Below are 25,802 nucleotides of genomic sequence, written 5' to 3'. Positions count from 1 at the left end.
GCTGTGGCTTGTTTCTGCATCTAGTTCACTTTTCCCCTTTTCAATCCGTTCTTGAAATGGAACGACTACATCATTAAAATGGAAAGGTGCCAATAGTTGTTGAGAATCTCCATTGTTTTGATGCTGCATTGCTTTAGCTTGAATCCAGCACCGTGGCAAGATCGATGGTTAATCATGCAGTCTTATGACAGCATTATCTGATCTTCACATCCAGATAATATCATTAAGCTAGAACCAAGGAAAATTGGGGGAATAATCGCATAGCTATTATTTGTTCTTGTTCTTTTTTTTTTTTTTTTTAACATACCTTCTGGACCTCTTCCCTTTTCTACTGCAGATGCTTGAGTTTTTACACAGCATAACAAATGCTAGCTTAGAAGAGTGACTGACATTTTTAGGTGTTTTAGATTTATTTTCAACGCCCCCCCCCCATAACTACTTGAGCCAGTTCTATAATTTGGTTTAAGATAAAAAAGTGTACCTCATTATTATTATTTAAGGTATGTAGAATAGTAGTTCATAAAGAAATGAAAAAAGGATAGTTGCCTATTAGTGGTACTCTGGAACACCATCTCCGGAAAGTAACCTAAAACTTATTATACTTTATTTGCTGTTGCCTTTTTATAACCATAAAGAAATGCATCAGTAGTAGTGGTGATTATATCACTTAAATATCCATTTGTAAAGTATCTTGTGAAAGAACTTGCTTATTTGCAAAATTCAGATGAGACCTGCCCCAATTCAGGTAATAGCCAGCTATGGAGCTCAAAAAAAATAAGCTGGTGTTGAAAAGATTTTTACTGAAGTAAAAATGATTGAGTATTAAATCAATTAGGCAGCTTCATATTTGGATCTCATTTTAAGATTTTTGTAAACTTGCTGTTGATTAAAAGAATCTTTGCATTATTGTTTTATACTCTGTAAAACATTTTAAGTAAGTTTTAATTATTGTAAACTTGAAACACATTGCATGCTTGGCTATAAGGCTTCTACTAAGTTGTCAGTGGTATGTTTTTTTTTTTTTTAATGACTAATTTGTATAGTAGGGGATCTAGTTTCAACCTCAGTATAAGCAGAATTTATCTCGGAATAAAATGTTCAGTCATCTTTGAGTCTGGATAGCTAATATTTAAATATAGCATATACTAAATATATATAGTATATGTTGTCATACTATGATAGACCTAGAATAAAGCTTACCTTTAAGCAAAGGGACCAAGATTAAGATTAGTTGAAGCAAACAAACATTTTTTGCCCCAAATGGTACACTGATATTCTAGGTTTTTACAGGAATAAGAGGATATTCCTATACTAATTACTACCTTATATGAACTGAAGTCATTTCTTTGTAAGTCCACATGTCTTATTTCTACACTAGAACCTGAGACATTAGACTTGAGAAGGATGCCAAAAGGAATGATTTCTCACAGACTTGTAAGATTTAGTTGTAGGAAGTGATTTTGAGTATAATATTCTCTCCACAATCACTTTTTTTTTTAATTTGGAAAAACATAATTTCAGAGAATCTGTAAAAAACAAAACAAAACAATTCCATCCTTGGAAAAAGCATATACTTAAATAACCCTTCTTATTTAAATTTATGATTACCAGTTATTTTCAAATAGTAGATATGTTTTCCATTTCTCAGCATGGACAGGCCATTCTCTAATCCATTATAGTGTCTACAACATTCGCTGGAATCGTATGTCATAAAAGGCAATCTGTATGACTAGTGCTTAGCATTGTGATGTTTAAGAAGTTCTTCCTTTATTATTTTAGTTTGTACTATTCAAAAAGCCAGAGTTCATGTTTTCTGTATAAATTATGTGATAATAATATTGAGTACCAATATGGCCCTGTATCTGGCACTTTATATACATTGTACTGTTTAATCAAGAGACAGGTCTACACATTAGGGATTATTCTCTCCATTTTGCAAATAAGGAAACTGAGACTCAGACTCATGGAAACTGCTGTATCATATGCAGCTATTATGTGGCAGAGTTGGGATTTGAATCCAGGCTCCAAAGTTCATTGGGAAAAAGAGGTGATGATTCCTTGGTCTTGTACATACACTGAATGTAGGGAATAAGTAAATAATTTAATCTGTCAATGCTTCAATTGCTTCATCTTCAGAATACCTCCCTACACTGAAAGGGATTTTAGTTCCTGTAAGAAGTTAAATGACATGTTTGAGAAGAAACTATGTATTTAAGTTTGTGATGCTATCATAATTGCTTCAAAATATTCCATGAGATTTCTTGGAAAATCAACTTATTAAAAGTTAACATTTGCTCCTTAAATATAGCAGTTGCAGTCAAGGATAGACTATGATATATTATCACTCTTTGTTACAATTGTATCAGGACTTCAAAATGTATTTGTATATTCACATTCGCAAGCTGACACAGGAAGGTGATTTTGCAGGGGATTTACATAGAAAATGAAAGCAAACTTTTTTCCAAGTCTTTTAAATTGAATTTCATAGGAAAAGGTTCTGATCAGTTATTTGCTTTTATTTTTTCTATATATAATTTTTATCTTGAAGGGAACAAGGCTCACTGTTTTTAGGATAACCTTTGGGAACCCTCACTGACACTCCCCCCCACCCCCCATATTCTTGTCCACATGGTTATTAAGTTGATGACAATGAGAATACGTATTGAGTATATATAATGGACTTATCATCCAGTTGTAAGGAGACATGGAGAGATGGAGACTTTCTAAAGTTATTAATTAGTGTACTTTATTAAAATGGAAGAATGTTTTATTTGCAATTGTGGAGATGAATATGTTCTGTAACTTTTTTATTGTGTTATAAGAATGAGTTTGTAAAGAAACACAATAGATAATGGCTGACTGTGGCCTTTTTCTGGTGGTCTGTAGGTGAACCCTATGGTGTAGGAGGAAGGTGGACAGCCCAATCATTCTTTCTATCCTTCAGTGTTCTGCTCAGACACTCAGCAGCATGATTCCAAAGTCAAGACCAACACTGACAGCAACAATACTTAGCCAAGAACCAAGTACAAAAAGATTTCCAGGCACTAAACCAAACATAATGTGATGAAAAATACAATGACAACATGATAGTGTGATCCTTTGTATTTATTACATGCTAGATCTTTTCAAATGTGGTAAATGCCAATAACACTTTTTAGGACTTACATCAAATTGTCTTTATATAACTTCTTATAACCCCTTCATCAATATGTCAGTACTTACAGAAACCACACTAACATAAGGTAGGTTGGTGATTTCTTGAGCTTTACCTGGACATTTGCTCTTCCTATGTCCTAATGTCTACTTATAAGTAAAAACTCAAAAGTTTCGTTGTTGATTTCCCATTTGAGTCTGAATAAATATGTTCAGGTATATCTACTTACATGCGGAGGTTTCTATGGAATCATGATTTTTTTAAACCCCATTTTCTTCTTCTTTAACATTCCTTCTATCCCCTTTTGTAGTTCAATTCATAAACCCTATCTTGGCTAGAACAATTATCTTTATATAAGTGACTTGCACCATTAATGGTATTCTTTGCCAGTACTGTAAGTCTGAGTTTTTATTAATTTTTACTTATAAAGAACCTCTTTCAACCATTGAGTGGGTGACTACTAGCTTAGGGTTACAGCTGTCAAATTCGTGGGATTGTGGCAAAAATAGTCCCAATTATATGGCTTGAGATAAGTTTTTAAGAAGACTGTAAAAAGACAAAATCAATGTAGAAAAGCTACTATGAGTGAGTTTAATTTGTTTTGGAACCTAAAAACATATAAATGTTTTTATCTTGAACAAAACCAGGATTAATTCACTGGTGTTCTTTATTACGGAAGTTTTAATTTTATTAGTTACCTCATTTATCCATAATGATATTTATAGCACATTTTGACATCATAAAGAACACTGAAAATACTTTATAGAAGTACTGCAGGGGTCAGTGATAATATAAGGAGGTTAAGTCTACTCACATCATATTTAATAATCTTTTAGTGTTTATATTTTACATGAGTCACACTTTTTCATTCATATTTCTCAAAATAATTTCTTCCTCACAAAGAATACACCTTTTTTTTTTTCAGTGACACTACAAAGAAGGCACTTCCCAAATTTTGGAGTTCTACATAAATTGCTAGTGGAATCATCAGTATTTAAGTGTGACCCTTTTTCCCACAGAAGTGACTTCTGATTTTAAATGTGTACAGTATTGTGGAAAATCTCATCAGAATGATTTGACTTTATCCCGATAATAAGAAGTCAGAATCCTGGGGTAGATTGGGAAGGAAAGGGGACTGTAATCTATATATTTTTTAAGTTCTCCTGGTGATTCCTACCAGAATTGAAAGCCACTGGAATAAATATTCATATTCCCTCTGCCATCCCCTCTCACCCCAACTCTTACTCTGTCCCATCTTTGAATTTGGAACAATAAGAGATCTACTTTTAATCATCAGTATGACACTAAACTGCTACAGAGAAAAAATTTCCTGTGTCAATAGGAGGCACTCTGGCAACCTTTTGAAAGTTTAATGAGACTAAGTGGTCTCTATAATAACCAATTAATTCTGGGCATAGAGAGGAGGAACCAAATGTTTAGGAGATAAGCTGTAAAGCTTCACGGTCTGTATGACCATCTCTGCCCTAATGGAGTAACCTTCAGGAATGAGGCTTGTGTTTTTCTGAGTTCTATGTTAACCAAGCTCAAAGAAAATCAGACAGTTATGTAAGTTAGGGTTTTGAAGGAAAGCCATTCAAATGTGATTTAAAAGTGATGTCTTAAATAGATTTTGCTGTTTTGAATACACTCAAGTAAATGTCCCGGGGATTTCATGGGTAACTTAGCAGTCTTGGTGTCCTCAGACCTTTAGAGATGTCAACACTTCTGGAGCTCCTGATGCAAGTCAACAACTACTTTTTGTTTCTTGTACCTGACTTTGATAGATTTTCTGTATCTTTATTATATATATAATCCTTATATATATTTATTATATATTATTCTTTAGATATTTCCTTTTAATGTTTCTAATTCATTAACTTCTTAGTGCCAGGGTTTTTTGTTTGTTTGTTGTATGTTTCTTTTTCACGTGAATATTTGACTTTCTCACTCTCTTCCCAGTTCACCGCAGCTGCCAGGACAGCCAGAAATGGATTTCCCCACCAGTGTGTACAGAATTCAGGAAAGGACTTTTTAGCGTGTATAGTTGGAATGACTCCTTCCATTTTCCCTCACTTTTTTAGTAGCTTGCCAGGAAAAAAACCCTTTTTCTTTCCCCTTAGAACTTCACTGTGAATTCAACCTGGCCTTTCTCTAGAGATGTTCCTTTAACTCTGTATCATTACTATGCTGCTTATGTAATGGGGAACACCTCGATAGAAAACCATGTATCTTGTATTAAAGAAGAGAAGTACCAGGGTGCAACAATTATTATAAACGTATCAACCTAGTCCCCATTTGATTGGGAGTGATAGTGTTATTTCACATTAATAATTTTATATGAATATGTATTTCTTGGATTTTTATATATTTTGCATGAAGACCTGTTCATTACCAATTTTAACTCACTTGTTTATAGTCCTTGTCTGTAAAACAAGGCTGAAATCTAGACTGACAGTGACCTCTCTCTTTATGTAGCTCTATGCGAGTAATGGCAGTTTTCCCAAATGCCTGACTTTCAGGGGAGCTATTAAATCTCAAGGTTAAATATTTTAAAAATAATGTTAATATTACAAACATGGACTCTAAGAATCTACTTTAGCTTTATTATTAATATAGAGATAAAATATTACTTTTGCCTTTGAAATCAACTGTAGCTGTCAATACTTTCAAGATGTTAAGCACAATTAGAAGTGGATGTGAAATGTAAGAATAGACGTCACAGCTACAGAGAATACACAACACAGCAGAAAGGTGTTTACTAACTTAATAAGTGATATTTATACAAAATTATCGGATGCTTCTAAAAGCTCCATAAAAGCAGATTTAGGAGACCTGCGTTTAATTCTATCTACTGACTGTGACGTTGGGTAAACAACTGATCTGACCTTAGTTTCCACATCTATAAAATGACGAGGACCTGAGATCTGTTAGAATTCTTTCTGTTCCTGTATGACTGTACAGTTTTAACTGTGTCTTTCCCTCTTTTCATTTTTATAAATGATTGAGATAGTTCAGTGGAATCTCCAAGGTTTTCTTTATTTAATAGAAATTTTCTTGAGTTGATACTACATCCAAGGCACAGTGCCTTAATCCAAGGGGTTCTCAGACAAGCCCGGGGTAATAGGCACTTTGACACATAACAAGAATAATATGTTATTTGGGCTATTAAGTTGGGTTGGAGATTGTTTATCTTGTATATATTATGCAATTTTTCTTTAAGAAGTCTTGTGTCAGTAAATTCTTATCTGGCAGAAGAAATAATAGAAGGGAATAGTTTCTGTTGTGGTACTTGAAATTTTATGGAAGCTCTTAAGGCAAGATATATAAAATGAAGCATTCTTATGGATCTGTGTGGTTGGATACAGTATTTTGGATACTGATTTGAGTCATTTCTCAGAAAGAAGTTTACTGCGGTTCCCTTAGATCATCCGTATGCTGATAATACCATGAATTATAAATCTACAGAGAAATATTATCATGGTGTTTTAAATCATTTTACAAAGATATAATAGTAGGCAGAATAGCTGTCTTTGAACGGCAGGACGCTATGATGAACACTTCTACCCTAGCAACTCACAAACCATTCAACTGTCCAGCTCAGTGAAAATAAGACGTTGCCTGAGTCGTTCCAGGAGTACGAGTATAAACTTCCTCCTTATTTATGGTTCCTGCCTCAAACTGGGCCAGAATGCTTAATTAAACCATGTCACATCCTGAAACAACTGAAACCAATAAAGTGTAAGTGGAACAGGTTACCTGGAAACAGTAACTCCTTTGAGAAGAGAGGTCACTTAGGAAATGAGGAGCTTTTGTTCAGGGTGGTCACCTTCAAAACATGGGGCTTCAGTGTGGGCTCCGAGGGACAGGAACCAAAGACTGGGTGTGGGTGGGGGGGAGAAAAAAAGACATCTGTGCAAGCACAAGTTGTCCTTACTGGGGAGAAGGCAGATGACAAAGGACCAAGTGGCAGATGCCAATTCTCTGAGTACAAACACTTTATCGAATTGGATAAGGGCCTTTGGTATAACATAAACTAGTCATACTCAGTCATTTAACACAAAAAAATATTTCAGAACTTCTGGCTTTTGTGCTAGAAAACAACACTGGAAAGATAGAAGAAGAATTGGTGACAAGCTAGTATCAGAAATATTTTGCCATCGAAGGAAGCTTGATAACTGAGACGCATTTCACTTTAGTCACTGCAATTAGCCTTCCTACAAGATCCTTCTGGGTTATGTATTCCCTAGTAAGTTGTATAAGAGCTCATGAAACAATTTAGTCACTCCAGTGGTCTTTAAAATTCTATAAAACTTGATTAATCAGGAAGCTCAGATAATTATACTTTCTAGTTTTGATTGCATTTTACACTTAAAGTCAACCAGAATCTCTTTCTTTCTCCCTCTCTTTCTCTTTCTTTCTTTCTTTCTTTCTTTCTTTCTTTCTTTCTTTCTCCTTCTTTTTCTTTTTTTTCTTTTTCTCTTTCTCTTTCTTTCTTTCTTTCTTTCTTTCTTTCTTTCTTTCTTTCAGTTTATTTATTTAAGTAATCTCTACACCAACATGGGGCTCAAACTCACAACCCTGAGATCAAGAACTGCATGTTCCACCAGCTTAGCCAACCAGGCACCCCTCCAGAAGCTCTTTCAAATTATGCTTGTTTGTTTCTCTTCCTTCTTGTGCTGGATTAAAAAAAAACGATCATGCTTCATGTACCATCAATCATCTTCCCTATTTTCAATGTGAATTTGATATGTACAATACATGTAATATAATTCAGGATATTTCACTTCTTTGGATCAAAGAATTATTAAATAACTACCATGAGATAAATTTTAAGAGTGGTCAAGATTTTGATTGAGTTAAAAATTTTTTCTCAAGAAATTTCTCTGTTAGATAGGTATTTAAGGTTAATGTCAATGGGGAAAAAGTAGAGGACAGTGCTAGCTTAAGTGTTATACCTTTTTTATGTTTATAGAAGTTGTGGATTTCAAGCTGGGCCTTGGGAAGACAGTCAAGTTTGGCTTAAGCAGAGGGAACATCTCAGAGGACACACATAGGAGCTGATGAAGGGCCTGGCATGACATGACCAGAGTGGCAGGGTTGGGTAGGAGTTGGTAAATACTTGGAAATAATGCTGACCACACAGGAGAGACTTCAGGGCAAGGAAGAGGTAACTGAACTCAATAAAGAAAAAAAGAAAAAAAGAAAAAAGAAAAAGAGGAAGAAAGAAAGGAAGAAAGAAAGAAAGAAAGAGGAAAAAAAAGAAACTATGGAAGGTTGTATGATAATGTAAGATTATGGGGGAGGAAATGGAGGTCATCCAGGAGACTGTAAAGTAATCTAAGAGGGATGAACAGACCTGGATTAGAAGATTTGCACGGGAAAAATCAGTGGAGAGGGAAACAGCATGGATATTAGCACCCAAGTGGGAATAGTGAAAAAAAGAGAGGTGAATAAGCATGACTTAAGATTAAATATTTCAGGGGCACCTGGGCGGCTCAGTCAGTTGAGCATCTGGCTCTTGATTTCGGCTCAAGTCACGATCCCAGAGTTGTGGGATCGAGCCCCACATCAGGCTCCACAGATTATACCTTTCAATGATATTTGAAAGGTGCTGGTGTCATTGGCAGAAAAGAAAAATTTCAAGTGAAATTCAGGGGGAAAATAAAAATACCTTACTTTATACATGGTTAATTTGAAATGTTGTCAAGATGATCTCTGTCATATTTAAATGCAGGAAATTTTTATATAAAAGGCCAAAAAATAGAAATGTTATCTATCTTTCTGATTTGGTATAATGGGAGAAGTTGTAAAATGTAGAGTAAGTGTACTGCATAGCTCTACCACATTCTGGTAATCTGATCCTTAAATTGGTTTGCTTTTCTGTAAATCTGGGTTAGTAATAGTTAACTCTAATAATTAACAACATATATATCATAGAGGAGGTGTAAGGACTAAAATGAAACAATGTTTTGAATTCACTATGCACATGATATTATTCCTTATTATATTACTAGATTTACTTGCTTTTTATGCAGGAAGAGCAAAGGAAATATACTTGCCACTGAAAGGATTAAAAATGTTCATGTGAGCATCAGTGTAACGTGCTCTGTCCCCTGAGAGCCCCTGGCAGCAATGATGCCTCGGTAGCAATGAGCATATGTAGCCCAGATTTTTTCTAAATGCCATTTTCCAATGGAAGGAACCAGGACTTCTTGGGCAAATGGCTGATTCAAGTAAGGAAGTGTTCAAAAAGTGATGGGGCATGTCAACTTGCAGGAGCTTCCAGTGACCGGCTATAGAGAAATTGGAGCAACAAAATAAATAATGGAAATAAGGAATTATAACTCACAGAATAAATCCCTATGAGTTCGTACTACCAGAAATAAATAATTGAATAAATGAATAAATAAGTAAGCAAGAAGGGAAAGCTTTTTCTTCTAGTAGAATTCCACTTAACACATTTGTAAGAAATCATGTAAATTATAAATAATACAAAGGTCAGCAGTTTAGCCTATTTGATAGTTCAAACTATCAAAAGTTCCATAGTGAATTGTTTTTAACTACAGAATTCAGTAAGAATTAGCTGACTGTGTCTAAGGCATCACAGAAGGAGGAATTTAAGAGACACAGTTACCTTGTGGAGTTTAGAACAGCTTTTGCTCTCTCTTGAACTCCCAGATACATTCAGAAAAAGAAATTGTGTTGATATTTATTAATGATTTATTTTAAAGACATAATGAAATTATAAATGCAAAACAGAATTTTTTGTTTTTTAAATATACTTTTGCAGGTTTTTACATAAATTAATATTTTCTTTATTTTTAAGTTTATTGATTTATGAGAGAGAGAGAGACAGCATGAGTGGGGGAGGGGCAGAGAGAGAGGAAAACAGAATCCGAAGACGGCTCCAGGCTCTGAGCTATTAGCACAGAGCCCAATGCGGGGCTTGAACTCACATACCATGAGATCATGACCTGAGCAGAAGTCAGATGCTTAACTGACTGAGCCACCCAGCTGCCCCTACATCAATTAATATTTAAGGAAATGGCACATGTAAAGAACTTCTGGATAGTATTGAATGATATAACCAAATTACCAGCATAGTATTTTGTTTATGATTGTTTTTTTTTTCCAAATAGCTGCACTTGGTTTTTACGAATCACATGTCTGCTTATATTGAACATGGCACTCTTGACATGGCTGATGTCAGCACTGATGCAGTGCTTTTAAATGCAGTGCTTTTAAAATGGACTGATGCAGTCCATTTTATTCCTGAATTCTTTCTGGGTAAGATGGTTATTTAAAGACTGTTTTTCTGGTAATGGGTAGAAGTTTTTTTAATTTATTTATTTACTGGTGATATTATATACATAATGTATAGAATAACATTGGCAACTGACATTTGTTGAGCACTTTTCATCTTCTTACCAGTCTGGAAGATTTCATTTTATTTAGTTTGAGTAACTCAGATAATCATCTTACTTCTCTGCTTCTTCTTTTTTTTTGTTTTAATGTTTATTTTTGAGAGCAAGTGAGCACCAGTGGGGGAGGGGCAGGGAAAGACGGGGACAGGCCATCTGAAGCAGGCTCTGCACTGATAGCAGAGAGCCCAGTGTGGGGCTGGAACTCAGGAACAGGGAGATCATGACCTGAGTTGAAGTCAGCCTCTCAACTGACTAAGCAAGCCACCCAGGTGCCCCGTCTGCCTCTTTTTTGAAACTGACACACCATGAGTCTGTACGGGAATCTGTGCGATGTGCTGCTTCTATTGCAGTGGTGATAATGCATGACTGAGTTATCCTTTTCACTTTGGCCATGAGAATTAACTTTCTCTTTTATTTACAAAACTTGATTCTCTAATAATTTTCATGAGCAGGCCGCTGCTCTCCATATACAGATAATATTCTCACAACTAATGAATCACTCCCTGGTCTCTTTGAAAAGTGCACTCCATTTCTCATTTTAATTAACTTTGCTACTGCATGGCCAAACTCAATAAAATTTTTCCTTCTGTTTTCTCTGCCTTTAGTAATTCACTTGCTTATCTTAATTGAGCTTGGTAAAATATTTAGATATGTAATGTTGGTTCCCTCTTGACACTAAATTCTTAGTTATAACCAAGTGTATAATGATACTGTAAGTTGAGCATATATTTTAAGTACTATAGAGCACTTGACCACCGATCAGAGAAAACACAAGTACTTCTATTAATGTTACATACATGTTCTCTTTACCTAAATGTGTTTACCTTAGGAGGATTTTAGGTTCTTTTTCTAAGCCTATGTACTTGGAAGTTTTAATACATGAGATGAAAATAATATCCTACCTGGTGTCACAGTATTTGACCAGCTTGCTGTGCCCATAATGAGCACTGATTTTCTTCTTATATCATGTCACATTGCCTTAGACACAGCAAATACGCACTGATTCTAAACATCGAATTATTGGGGCACCTAGGTGGCACAGTTGGTCGAGCATCCGACTCTTTTTTTTTCTTTTTAGTTACGAAAGTATTTATTTATAATGAGAAAAAGAATCACAATGAATTACACATTTTAAAAGTAATAAATACCACATACCATGAAATCCAGATAAATAATATGATATTTTTATTCATTAATGGCCTGAATCACTTTTTTTTTTTTTTTACTTTACATCCATATCAGTTAGCATATAGTGCAACAATTATTTCAGGGGTAGATTCCTTAATGCCTCTTACCCATTTAGCCCATCCCCTCTCCCACAACCCCTCCAGTAACCCTCAGTTTGTTCTCCATATTTATGAGTCTCTTATGTTTTATCCCCCTCCCTATTTTTATATTATTTTTGCTTCCCTTCCCTTGTGTTCATCTGTTCTGTGTCTTAAAGTCCTCATATGAGTGAAGTTATATGATATTTGTCTTTCTCTGACTGACTAATGTCACTTAGCATAATACCCTCTAGTTCCATCCATGTAGCTGCAAATGGCAAGATTTCATTCTTTTTGATTGCCGAGTAATACTCCATGGTGTGTGTGTATATACATATATGTACATATATGTACATATATGTACATATATATATATACACACCACATCTTCTATATCCATTAACCCATTGATGGACATTTGGGCTCTTTCCATACTTTGGCTATTGTCGATAGTGTTGCTATAAACATTGGGTGAGCATCCGACTCTTGATTTCAGCTCACATCATGATCCCAAGGTCATGGAATTGAGCCCTATATTAGACTCTGCACTGAGCATGGAGCCTGCTTGAGATTCTCTCTCTCTCCCTCTGCCCCTCTCCCCTGCTGGTGTTCTCTCTCTCTCTCTCTCTAAAATAAAAAATAAATAAATAAAATAAACATCAAATTACTATTTTTGTGTCCTGAACTCAAATTTGTCATAGGTTAGTGTTCTGAATGAAACCCAGAGGACAAGGTTATTTGGGTAAGTTGGAGATTGTATCAAGCATGAGCACATATTACAGAATGAAACATAATCAGAGCTTTTAACATTTTGTGATCAACTATTCTCAGTCACATATATTAACAAGGAAATTCAAGACGTTACAAAAGAGGGGACAAAAATTTTTCTGAAATGTATTTTTTAATTAAAAAAAATTTAAATTTATTTATTTATTTTGTGAGAGACTGAGACAGAGTGAATGGGGGAGGAGCAGAGAGAGAGAGGTAGAGAGAGAGAATCCCAAGCAGGCTCTGAGCTGTCAGCACAGAGCCTGATGCAGTGCCGGAACTCACAAACCGTGAGATCATGACCTGAGCCAAAGTGAGAGTCAGACACTTAACTGACCGAGCCACCCAGGTGCCCCTGGAGAAATATTTTTCATCTTCTTTGGTACAAGTAATATTTAAATGTTAATTCCCTGTGTTTCCATCTTAAAGTCACACTAATGTTTAAAAACTATTAAACACCCTTTTAATTGTTTTATAAACTATTAACTTTACTATTTTCAATACAAATTTTCTCACCTTTGTGGGACTTGAAACATTCCTCTGGAGTACATGAAATCTACCACAGCAAGCTGTCACGACCCTCTCAATAACCTATTTGCACTGTTTCTCTCCTAACCTTGATTCTTGTTCACACTCAGTACATATTATTGGCATGTTTAGCTGCCCTAAAGCAGGGCTAAACTCCGGAACTTTCCTTATTCTCTTCCTGCTTTGTTTTGATGAATGTCACTCAAGCTCCTGGGATGAGGTGCCTACAGGCCAGTGACTCAAGTACATAGGTTATCTAGATATAAGTTACATTGCTGAAATCTAGGTTCCATTCTTTCTAAGATGTATCAGTGCTCCATTGATTTATAAAACTTTTGAAGGACCCCTCCTCTGATATATATAGGTTTCTCCCATTTGAAAGCTGCTAAAAGGCATGCATGTCATTGTAATCCAAAAGGACTAAAACACAAGGAATTGAAGTGTGGTGCTCATTTAGACGTTAAAGGCTGGGTACGTGGTTGTGCCCACGTCAGGTTAGTTTCCAGACTCTCAAGTGGAGACAAACCTGTATGTAGAGCACGCCACCAAAGACACTTCGGTTACAACAAACAGTATATCGTAACTGACTTTAAAACCTTCTAACAGTCCTGCACACTAAAGCACAGTGGAGTTAAATGGGATCTCTGTGATTCCACATATCCTAAAGAAGCAGTTTTTCTCTGTGTGAAACCACATGCATTTTCATGGACGATTCAGGGATAAAAACACATCCGGGCAAGATACAAGAGTGGAATGTATAGACAAAAGCTTTAAGGGTTCAAAGGCTTTTTCTTTTTTTCCCTTCTCTTTCCTCTTTGAGCTCAAGTATCATTGAATGCCATGGAGTAAATAAGGTCAAGAATTTGACCTAACAGAGTAACAAAGTTGACTAGGAAAATGTCTCTACCATATAAAAGAAAAAATAGAATACTATCCTGAAATGTCAAAACTATCAGACCCTAAACTCTGATACAACTTGATTAGAGTTTTTTTTTTTCCTAATTAACTCATTTCAAAGTAGGTTCTTATTTGAGAACATCTATGGTTGGAATTCCGTTGTTCTTAAGGTATGATGTGTATGTACATGTGTACATGTGCATGTGTATACAAATATATCTATGTTTCTCAAAGTTTTACTTTTATATGTGTTTTATCTCTCTCTGCTCTTTTTTCCTCTGAGTTTTCAATAAATTGAAGTTACAGTGTTGTAGTTTTACTATAGTAGGTACTCAAATGTACTTCAGGGATTGATCATTTTAACAAGCTTTATCAAAGGGATGGATCCTTTTCATAAGCATGTGAAATTGAAAACAAATTTTGTAAGTTAAACAGTATTGAAATTTAAAGTATAGAATCATTCCACAGAGCAGCGTTGTACTTTGCAAGTATATCGTGAGGTATGGTAGTCGTGTCTCAACCAGACTCGGCCCATGAGGGCTTTTGGGATCTGGCTTTAGAATAGATCTAGCTGCAGACACTGGGCCCAGCAGACTATGATCAAAGATGGGATCATGTGTCACTAAGATAAATAAAAATATTTCTGACATATCAAGGAACAAAGAAAACTGGATAGGGAGAGCCTCTTAAGAGTTGTAATGTGGTTTATATAACAAAAAGGTCTTTAATGATAAGAAATGCAAAGAAGCAGGACAGAATGGTTAGAACTATCAAGTACTCAAACCATCTGTAATACCTGTATCTCTAACAATCAAAATAGTATCAACGAAGATATCTAAGTCCTTGATGTTTTCAACAGGAATCTCTTAGAAGAGTGGGGGACAGATGAAGTCAGTTTCACAGATCCAAAATTCAAATGGTTAATATGAAGTCTGTTTATCAAACTGCAGAGGAAGGTCTAAAATTTCCTGAAAGTTAATTTTTTTCACTGGACTGCGGAAAAAGCCCAAGGACATAAATATATAGCAAACTGGACAAGGAAGACTACTGAGGTACTATTGGCTACAGAGACAAAACATAGCACATAAAGAGCTTTAAATGCCATTTCTGCTCTGCTGAACAATGAGATCAGGGGTCTGTATGATACCTTTATAACATAGAAAGAGCCATCTTCCATTATGTTAGTGTGGGATATTAATAAACTGAACCGTATCAGATTATAAGACAAAGAGAAAGTAATACCTTATCAGAGATCATTTTTAACGTTTGTTCCCCAAAGCAGCTAAAATTGAATGTTACCAAAATAGAAACAACATATTTCAGTAAAATTGACATTTTAAAATGTCAGTGGTTAATGGAAGCTACTTTCACTCTTATTGATGATTCTTTTTTTGGAAGAATTTAGTATAAAATTAAGTTGTCGTGACATACTTCTTGATCAACCAAATATAACATGACCTATGTGGTTAGTAAAATTTGACAAAATTTGGGTAGAATCTTGCCATAAAGTTTAATGAATTATCAAAATATGAAGTCAGAAATAAATGTTATTGCCTTAGGGATTTAGAAGCTGGGAATCCTTACTTTGTTTATTTTTATTTTTTTAATGTTTGTACATTTATTTTTAGAGAGGGAGAGTAGGAGATGGGCAGACAGAGAAGGAGAGAGAGAAAATCCCAAGCAGGCTCCACACTGTCAGTGCAGAGCCTGACGTGGGGAGGGGCTTAAATTGATTTCCATGAACCGTGAGATCATGACCTGAGCCAAAAATAAGAGTTAGATGCTTAACTGACTGAGATACCCAGGTGCCCCTGGAAGTTCTAATTGTAAACATTAGAATGTCATAAAAAAGAAGGCAAGATTTAAAATTTTTATGGTGCTCCTTTCTTCAAGATGCGCCTTTATTGCAGTTAACATACATCTAAATTACTGATATCTAACAGTGGAAAAATTGGGGAGTTCCACCTGCCCCCTTGAATTGGTTGTTTATCATGAACAAAAGTAGGAAACGCATGTCTTTTCTATGACTACTTGCTATAGGCTGATAACTGTAAGGTATTTTGCTATGAATTTGTTATATTATTGGTTGTTGTCTACAGAGGTTAGTGTTTGTGTTGAAAGCAAAACATGTTAGAAGGAAAGGTATATATGAATAAATAAAGAGAAACAGTGGAGAGAAGGAGAAAGAATTGAGTGTCATAGGTAAGAAGCAATGTCAGAGAAGGTCATGGCCAAAAAGAAGTGAGGTCTGTGCAGAGGATTAGTTGTGACTGTAAGGGCAGGGATCTATGGATAACCCATCATCCTCAATAAAAAAGAATGAGATAACACAGAGCAACTCTATGGGTGGAAAGAATGGGATGAATAGGGGTTTCCAGGGCATATAATACCTTAGAGGCCCACGATGGCCAAGCCATGGAGTAATCGGGGGGAGGGGGGTGGTGTGTATGTGTGTGTGATAGACATTCATTGTAAGAGTAATCTATTTGTCCCTCTAGAGAACAACTGGAGTGTTTCTCTGGCATCAACAGTGATTACTCTGCATAGGCTTTAGGCATGGCTGGAATATCCAGTGTGATTAATAGTCTTATCCTTACTTAATAAACCATCTTCTGGTTTGTGGCCACTATTGCTCTTATAGCCATTTGCATAATTGTTCCTCTTTTCATTCCTGCTTATATTCAAATGATTACCAGTAGGTTCAGTGCCTCGACCACTTCATGACAAAATCAAACATCTGAAAAAATAATCTAACAAGAGCTGACAGAATGGTAATGCGAACAAACAAAGGAGCATTTACTGGCAATTGAATAGATTGCTACAGATTGCCATTCCCAGAGATTTACTGAAGAATGTATGTGTACATCAGAAATACTGCCCATTTGCCTCTTTTTATTTAAATGACATGTTCCAGCCTGGCATAGAGTGCCAAATAAATATTTATGGGATAAATGAAATGAATGTTTGTGAAAACCAATTGTATTTTAAATGTGTCAAGAAAGATTTTTTTATTGTTTATGTATTCAGTAATCAATTATGAGTGTCTGCTCTATTAGAGACATTGTCAGAAGTCCTAGGAACAAACAGACAAATAAAATATAGTGTCTGTCCACCATGAGCTCATAGTCTAGTGAGGAAGACAAGCATGTAAAAAGATGATTACAGTGCAGGGTAGCTATCGCTGTGATGACTCTGTGTTCACAACAGGCCCTCAGTCTTCTGTTGGCCAGGCAGGGAGGGTTCCAAGAGAAGTCTTGTAAATACAGTGGGAGGGAGGGAGGTGATACGCGTGGAGGATTCCTTGTTTATAAAAGTCCAAAAGAAATTACAAGAGAAAAGGCAAAGATAAGATAGGGGAGCGGGGCCACATCATTCGGGACTCTGTAGAGCACATTAAAGGTTTTGTCTTTTATCGTGGAAATTATAGGAAGTGCCCTGAACAGCTGTGAGCTTCAGAAAGCTCACTCCAGCTATTGTGTGGGAAATGGATTTGGAATAGAGCAAGGCCAGAAGCAGAAAAATATTCAGGGGAGAGTTCTAGTAATTCAGTCAGGAAATGATGAATTCCTGACCTAAAATAGTGACTAAGAGATGGAAAAATGCAGACTCTTTAGACCTAAATGTATGGGAAAAGGAATGTCAGAAACATCAGCATTTCTAGCCTGAGCAGCAGAGAGTATCGGGTGCTGGTCAGTTGAGCCAGAGGAGGCAGGGCCAGGAACAGGTTTGAGGAGAACACATACTTAGGGGAGAGATTCTTTATTGACCTAGGAAAGCCCCGAGAATATTTAAATACTAGCTCTAAAGAGCCAATAGAAAGGAAAAACATTTTTATTAGAAATATTTTTAATAAGTACTCTTAAAGCAAAAACTCTTCTTAGGTTTGAGAGACAGATCTGCATTTTCTTATATTTACAATCTTTCCTTCCTTCCTTCCTTCCTTCCCTCCCTCCCTTCTTCCCTCTTTTATTTCTTTCTTATTGTCCTGAAGAGTAGGTAAATTATATGCTGACCTCATAGGATGATTTATAAACTTATGACTCTAAAGATTTAACACATACAAATATTAACAGAAGAGTCTATTTGCTGTAGCTCATTATTATACAGATTGGAATACTGAAGTTCAGATTGGTGACTGGCAGTGCTCTGCCCAGTGTTTGTTCCTTAACGACATATGGCCAACAACATTGTAGCTCAGAGGACATTAGACCACAATGGCACAGTTTTAGGAGAATTGAATTAATGATATTGATTTTATAATATTTTTATTTTTAGTTTTCCCAGGGTTTTGATTGCCTATAAAATTATTCTCTCTTCCAAAAAAAATAGGATATTTAAAAACTTTACCCCCAAATTTCCCATTATCCAGGGGAACAAATGATATATAATCAAGATATTTATTCTAGTATGAATAGTAGGTAAAGGATTATAAACTATTATTTATACTTTAAGGTACATGGAATAAGTTTGCTCAAGAGAGATCTTGAAATGGAACCCAAATTAAATATCAGTTGGACAATGAAATTCAGATTCTTTTTGGTGCTCTAAGTTTTCTCAGCCTTTGAAATAAATTGAATTTAGTCCATCATCCTGTAATTGTTAATTTAATTCTTGATTAAATGCATACTCAACATGTAATTTAAAAAAATTAATAATAATGTATTTTATAATCACTGAAACTTCTTGACTTAGTATTTTAATGTATAGTATAAGGAAATCAGTTACCATCCTCATAACAAGTCAGGTTTAATTGGTAATTTTGATAAATACTTAAATCTGCTCCAGTTTGAACTAATATTAAAAATTTAGTTTGAACTTGAGTTTGTTCTTAATTGATCAGTTCCTGGCTATAGCCTGGCAGTGTATTTTAAATGTCTATGTCTCCTGTCTAATTTCAAAGAGTGTATGTGCACGTGTGTATGTGTGTGTGTGTGTGTGTGTGTGTGTGTGTGTGTGTGTTTGCGTGTGCATGTGCATTTATTTTGTTGGGAAATTACTATTTTAAAATACTTTGAGAGAAATAGATTAAAACATTTGAGTGTATGATTACATTGAACTGGGCTCTGCTTTAAATTGAAGAGACTTTTTCAGTAATGGCAAACGTATCAAAACATTTAAGCCTTCATATTGCATGTCATAACCCAAAAAAATTTATGAAAAGTTGCTATTTCTCTAGAACCTCTAGGGTTCTCTAATTGAGAATATGTGTATGTAAAATAATGCCTGTGAACCATCAAAGGAAAACTGTCCATATAGTAAGTGAAATGAGACTTGAGAGATATGGAAAGGATAAATGAACTTTTATTTGCTAATCTCAGCCATGGAAAATTTATTTGAGCTTAGTGGTGGGGTTTCTTATATACTTAACAGTAGTAAGACATTATTTGGAGAGGTTGATTATAAATTCTTGTTAGGATAGCACTCCCGTTTATCTTGTTCTAATTAATGATCAAGCATGGTGTCTAACTACCATAGCATGTGAGAGACCATTTTCATAGATAGGTCTAGACAACTGTGGCATGCATCATATAGAGCATAACCGGTCAGCTTGTGAAGAGTTACATCCTCTAAGAACATTGTTCCTCTAGGCACTAGACTTTACCCCATTCAGTGATCAACACTTGTGCTGTGCACCATTCATTCATCTTAAAATCCCCTTAACAGAGTCCTTTTCAGATTACCTCTATCCACTGTCTCCCTAGTTTACAGATGGAAACTTACAAGAAATGTTAATAAACTAAAATACTGACTTAGGTTTCAGAAAGTAACTATTAAAGCCTGATTGCAATGGAGCCCCCTTCCTGCTTTTTTATTTTCATCCTTGACTCTTTCTACAAATAAAGCCTTGGGAGAGCCCCTGCGTTAGTAGTTATCCATTTTCTGAGTATTATGTGAATATGTATTTTTCTTCAGAAAAAGTAGGAGTGCACAATGGCTAAATTGTTTTATGTTGTGTTTCAAAATGCTGTCCAATATGACAGCACGTCACGAACTAGTCACGTGGCCCTTTAGGCTTGCTTTGGACACCCTACACTTCTTGGCTCATAGTGTCTTTAATGTCAGTTACCGACACTTATTGAGTGCCCACTTTGTGTTGGGCATTGTGTGGAGTAGCCTTTAGAAAACTTCTTAAGTTGTTAGCACTGTTTACTAAAGAATGTCCTCCTTTATGTACTAGGAGTCAAGAGGCAGCAGTTTGGAATGAAAATAATAGCTGGGAGGAATGTAAAATTAAATTGGTTAATTGATGTTTGTGGGCACATAAATAGCTTGGCAATATTCATTTTGATTAATTTGTGGACAGCATAAACAGTAAAACTCATTTATCCTGACCTCAATTAGAAAAGTTATGCCACATGTTAATATGGAGAATCTGTGTAGATCTATAAATTATGCAACAGTTTTCCTGATTGATCAATTATATAACAGATCCAACTGGTAAAAATAGTTACATGTTTAACTTTTAGCTAAAGAAATTATATTGAATGCACCCAAACAGAGGAGAAAATAACGTGCTATCTCCTGTGTTGCACGGAATGTTCTAGTTTTATTTCCACAGGTCAGTGATTCTCAAAGTTAGGGGAATTTGTCCCTGGTTTCACGTGATTGGACATGGAGAATTCTGCACACAATAGGAGTAATGAAATATTAGTTTAATCAGATAAATACATTTGACCAAAACAATCAGTTTTGAATTACAGCTAGCATGGTTTAAAAAAGGAAAAAGCTGTTGGTGGGGAGAACCGGGGGAGGTGGATTGTAATCTGAACAGTTTTCTAAATTCAGGATAACTCTTACATACTAATGATCTGCAAAATGCAATCAAAGTGGTAACTATCATGTTAGGACTTTTATGCTGCAATGATAGTTTAGATTAAGAGACTGCACTTTGCTTTTTTCATTTCTGTGATACATATCCTTGCATAACCCTTACCACTTGGAAGAGAGAAAAAATTAAATTCCATAATTCTGAGTGAAACATTCTTTCAGATTTGCTACTTTCAAGACTCCTGGCAAGATACGTTTTTCAGTATTTTTAATATTGATAGCACTTGCCCTTTAAGAACAAATCAATTGACATATATGAAGGAGAATAAAATCCTTTCTATTTTATGCAGCTGATTTGCAAAAACATTGTGCTACAAAATCCTATAAAGCTGTCCTACAACATCAGTTTTCCAGACCGAGACCATTTCCAGGTGAAAGCTGTTTTACTCTTGTGAGATGTAGAAAACCGGCAGGGTGAGGTGTCCAAAATGTTTCCCGTTTTTCATTGGAACTAATTTTCAGGGAAGATGGAGCAAGAGCAAAAGGGTCTTCACCTTGCAAAAGAGCTCCTAGATACCAACAGTTTGTCGTGTTTCACACAATGTTCCTTTCAGCTTCCCTTGTGAGTGTCCCACGGAAATGCCACTGAATGCAGATAGCTCGTAGAACCAGGGACCTGTGATGCAAGATACTGAGTTGTTCTTATCTTTCTCTCTCATGCCAGCTAACTAAAGAGATGGGCAGCGTCAACTCCCCTCTTGTTAGATGTATTTTCAAATGTAAACAAGTAAGGTTGCATGGAACTGAAGAACTCCAAAGCTGGAAGGGATGGAGTCTGACCTCCTCATTTTAAAAAAGAAAACTAAAGCTCAGATTTGATAAATCCATGCAGGGAAATTAGTGATCGAACCAAAATCTGGGATTAGTTTTTCGTAGCTAAGAGGTCTTTTCATTCCTCTGCAGGAGCTGTGATCAAACTCTTTAGGTTAAATTCGAGAACTGATAAAGTTATTTCTTCTCCAAAGGGTTAGTTTTCTGATGATTCTATAATCACTGCTTCCTATTTAAAAGGTGAACTTTATAAAACTGCAGTGGTCAAAACTGCTTTGCTGTCATAGGGACTTTAACAGCTACTTTCAGAAGATTGCAGTTGAGAAGCTGGCTTTTGTTCTCCGTCCTTAATCGCTTTTCTCCTGATGGATTTGAAACAGCAATACAGATGAAATAATAACAGTAAAAGTCCCTGGAAATTTAAGAAGGATATTGAAACTATGTCACGTCATGGGGACTTTGAATTTCACTTTCTAAATCATGTACCAAATGCAAGTATCCTGCTCTAAGTGTGGCCAAACATGCAAATATTTGCTTTCTGAGTAATTTGCCCTAATGACTTTGAAGCATTTTTGAGAAACAGTGGTGACATTGTTCTGCCCTGGCAGAAAGCATATCCCTTGTCAGATGTCCACAGAGATCCCAACAGTCTACGGGTACATTAGTAAGGCATGGGTAGTACACAGTATTTGCTAACTTTGCCTTCTGATTGGCAAAATGTTAGGTATATGGGTTGTCACCTCATCAAGGTTTTGTTACAAGTCTGCCCAGCAGCCAATCTTAGTTTGCCACTAGGAAATGGAACTAGCAGTGTTTTAACTTCTAAAATAATGCTCTCTTCTGCAAACTCCTCTCACCCTTGTTTTTGATTACGTAGAAACCACCATGGGCAAAGTCTGGGGTAATCACGAGTAGTATGAAGTTGTTCATTTGAAAGTTCTATTTTTCACACTTCGATAGCTTCCAGATTGATAATTTAAATCTGTTTGGCCAGGGGCGTCTAGGTGGGCGTCAGTTAAGCACCGACTTCGGCTCAGGTCATGATCTCGCGGCTCATGGGTTCGGGCCCAGCGTCGGGCTCTGTGCTGGTAGCTCAGACCCTGGAGCCTGCTTTGCATTCTGTGTCTCCCTCTCTCTGTGCCCATCCCCCGCTTGTGCTCTGATTCCTACCCACCCCCCCCACAAAAACATTAAGTAATTTTTAAAAAAAAAATAATGAAGTCTGTTTGGCCAGAAAATGGAAAATTTTAGCAATCACAGGAGCACCAGCAGTTTATATTTGCCTTTCCTTTTCCCATACTCGTTTAGGCAGTAAACTTTAGTAGTGGGACTTTGTCGCCACCTTGGATCCCTAATGATAAGGAGGGTAGGTGTTATTCTATTCAGCAAGCAGAACATTTTTCTATTGGGAAAGGAAGGGAAGATTTCCCTGGGATGAAGGAAAGAGAGAAGGGTAGAAAACTAATTGGTAGATGTTTAGGAAAATTATTTTGTAAGAGTTGTTAACATGTTTCTTTTCTGGTTTATGTTCTTAGTATACTTTACAACATTTTTTTTTCTTTTGAAACAAAACACTACAAATTATTTTCTAGGAAAATTTACCCTAAACAATGTTAATATTTTTTAAAGGCTAATCAGAGTGTTTATTGTAAATGTGGAAATGAAATCAAAGATTTGTCACACTTAAAAATGTTTAAAATTATTAAATCTGTTACCATTAAAGTGTAAGAAGGTTAGCACAGTGCAGTTAAATATTGAAAAAAATCAATTGCCCTCCTATCGGTGGCTGCCTTTTATTCATTTACTTAACAAGCATTTAATACTGCCGTGTGCATTTTACATCGGTGAGGTCAAGGAGAGAGACAAGGCATATTCTGTAAAAAAAGCAAATAGCTGATAGTAGTCCCACCTTCATTAAAAAAGATAGAACAAATTAAGGGACTAATATAAGTGTAATTAAGGCTTGTAGGAAAAAGTGATTGTAAGATGTGCTTTGAAAGAGACGATGAACAGGGACTGGTGGAGAAAGGGGGATGTACGCTTGGCTGAGGCAGAAGCCACTTGAGGGCATAGTGGTAGAATGGGTAATGTATTAACAAGACGGAAAGATTCCAGGAAATGATTCATGCTGTTAAAGCACTACAAAATTATTTATCAAGCACCTAGGGACATATTTCCCTAAGCTGGAGTGGTTAAATATTCCTCTCACATGTGTAAGTACAGGGATTCAGATCTAAGCTCTAGAATGAAGGAATGAGGCTAGAGAGAATTTTTAGGATTTGCCTCCAGGTTTTAAGTTGCATGATCTCTATTAAAAGAAAGTTGAATATTAAATTTTTAGGTTTTAAAAACACTCGACTAACTGATTCTGAAAGAGAGAAAAAAAAACTGTACCTCTTTTAACAGCTAGCCAAATCTTGGTTCATAATCTGAATAAGATCGTTCATGTATATTCAAGAAGAAGCACCTGTTTTAAGACTTTGTAAGGCCCTGTAAGGCTCTCAGCACCTTAGAGAAGATAGGAAATTTTAAAACCCATCTTTTTAGGAGAGTTGCTAAACACCTGATTAAACATCATTTCTTATTTAATTTCTACAGTACACTGTTCAAGCATGTGTGGCATTTAATGAGGAATTACTGTATTGTGATAAACCATTAGTTTATTTAAAAATAACATGAGCAACACAAAAGGTTTTGCCTGGTACATCTCAGCTACCAGTCTGATCTTGTTACTGATACTGAAGCTTCATCTTTATGAATACTTTCACCTACACCTGTCACATCCCCCCCCCCCCCTTTTCTTAAGTTGTTATCTAAATTCCAGTTAGTTAACATAGAGCATAATGTTAGTTTCAGGTGTACAATATACTGATTCAACACTTCCATACATCATTCGGTGCTGATCACAGCAAGTGCACTCCTTGAACCCCATTAAACCTTTATCATTTAAAATGTTTGGGTTATGCTTGTCTTTAACATGAATGGAGAAAATATGCCCCCTCCATTTTTATCATAATATTATTGGTTCAGTCAATATTTTTTAAAAAAACTTTTAAAATATGCTATCATCTGTAGCTGAAAGATAAAAATAATTTCACTGAATACTGTCAGTGCCTCTCAGAAATTGGAATGTAAGGGTAGGATCCTTATAGTAAATAGTATACACTAGGTTCTTAAGCTCTGGGATAAAGAGCTATTCAAAGAGGATTGGTAAAACAAACAAACCAGCATGGGGCTGTAAGAATCAACAATCCAAAAATACCATTCTTGGATTTGAGTTTGTTAGGGCTTTGGACAGCAATATAGAGTGATAAGACTATTTGAGGAATGCTGTTTTTAATTTAAATAAATAATAATAGTGACGGGCATTTTTAGTTTTTAGAAAATGGCAAATCAGAAAGGTGAATTTTATCCTATCAAATGAAATGTGGTTGATGTCTAAATATCTTCCACATCCTGTGTTCCCCAAATGATTGCTTTCAATTCAGTAGATTTCTTTAACATTATTTAATACATAATGTGGATGGGTGATAACAAACATCTAAATCTTTATCCTGCCATTGAGTAGTTTAAAACCTGTTTAGAAGATATGAGAAAAGAAAGCAAATAACAAGGATAGGACTAATAGTAAAGCAATGACATATATAAAGTTTTAGAGAAAACCCTAATGGGGGGTAAGGGGAGGAATAAAGTTTCATCAATAATAGTCAATAACAAAGTCTTGATGTATGTCACAATTGGCGTCATAAATCTACTGTGCTCTCATCTCCGTGGGAAACAATTTCTTTCAAAGATCTGTAATGTGGTTTCAAAGATAGTATGTATGTTTTTAAAAGCCGTTCTCAATTATTCTTTTATAAAGCTGGAGGAAACATTTTCAGAATATTAAAAGTTAAACTTGTACGTAAAGCAAAATGTTTGCTCTACCATAGCACAATCATGAATAATGGAAAACTGTAGATACTTTGTAAAATTCAAAACATCCAGACCAAGGTAAAATGACTCATTTTGATTGCTGTGTTTCCGATGAATTTTAAATGCTGCAAGGACAACCAGTTATTTTCTGTAAAAGATCATGAGAAAGACGATGTATGTCAGTTGAGTGCTCGCCTCTTGGTTTAAACAATTACAAAAATAATTTCTATCTATTATGTGGGTGAAGCGGAC

General features: G+C 35.6%; 1 protein-coding gene across 9 annotated transcripts in view; it reads left to right on the top strand.

The window, feature by feature from the left end:
* The window catches only part of ANK2 (ankyrin 2), a 273,390-nt gene that overhangs the window by 1,718 nt on the left and 245,870 nt on the right, over positions 1–25,802 (top strand). The window lies entirely within an intron of this gene.

The sequence above is a fragment of the Prionailurus viverrinus genome, chromosome B1 (assembly GCF_022837055.1).
Source record: "Prionailurus viverrinus isolate Anna chromosome B1, UM_Priviv_1.0, whole genome shotgun sequence".
NCBI lineage: Eukaryota > Metazoa > Chordata > Mammalia > Carnivora > Felidae > Prionailurus > Prionailurus viverrinus.
Note: the sequence above shows the minus strand (reverse complement) of the source record. Positions and strands in the feature narration are given on the sequence as shown.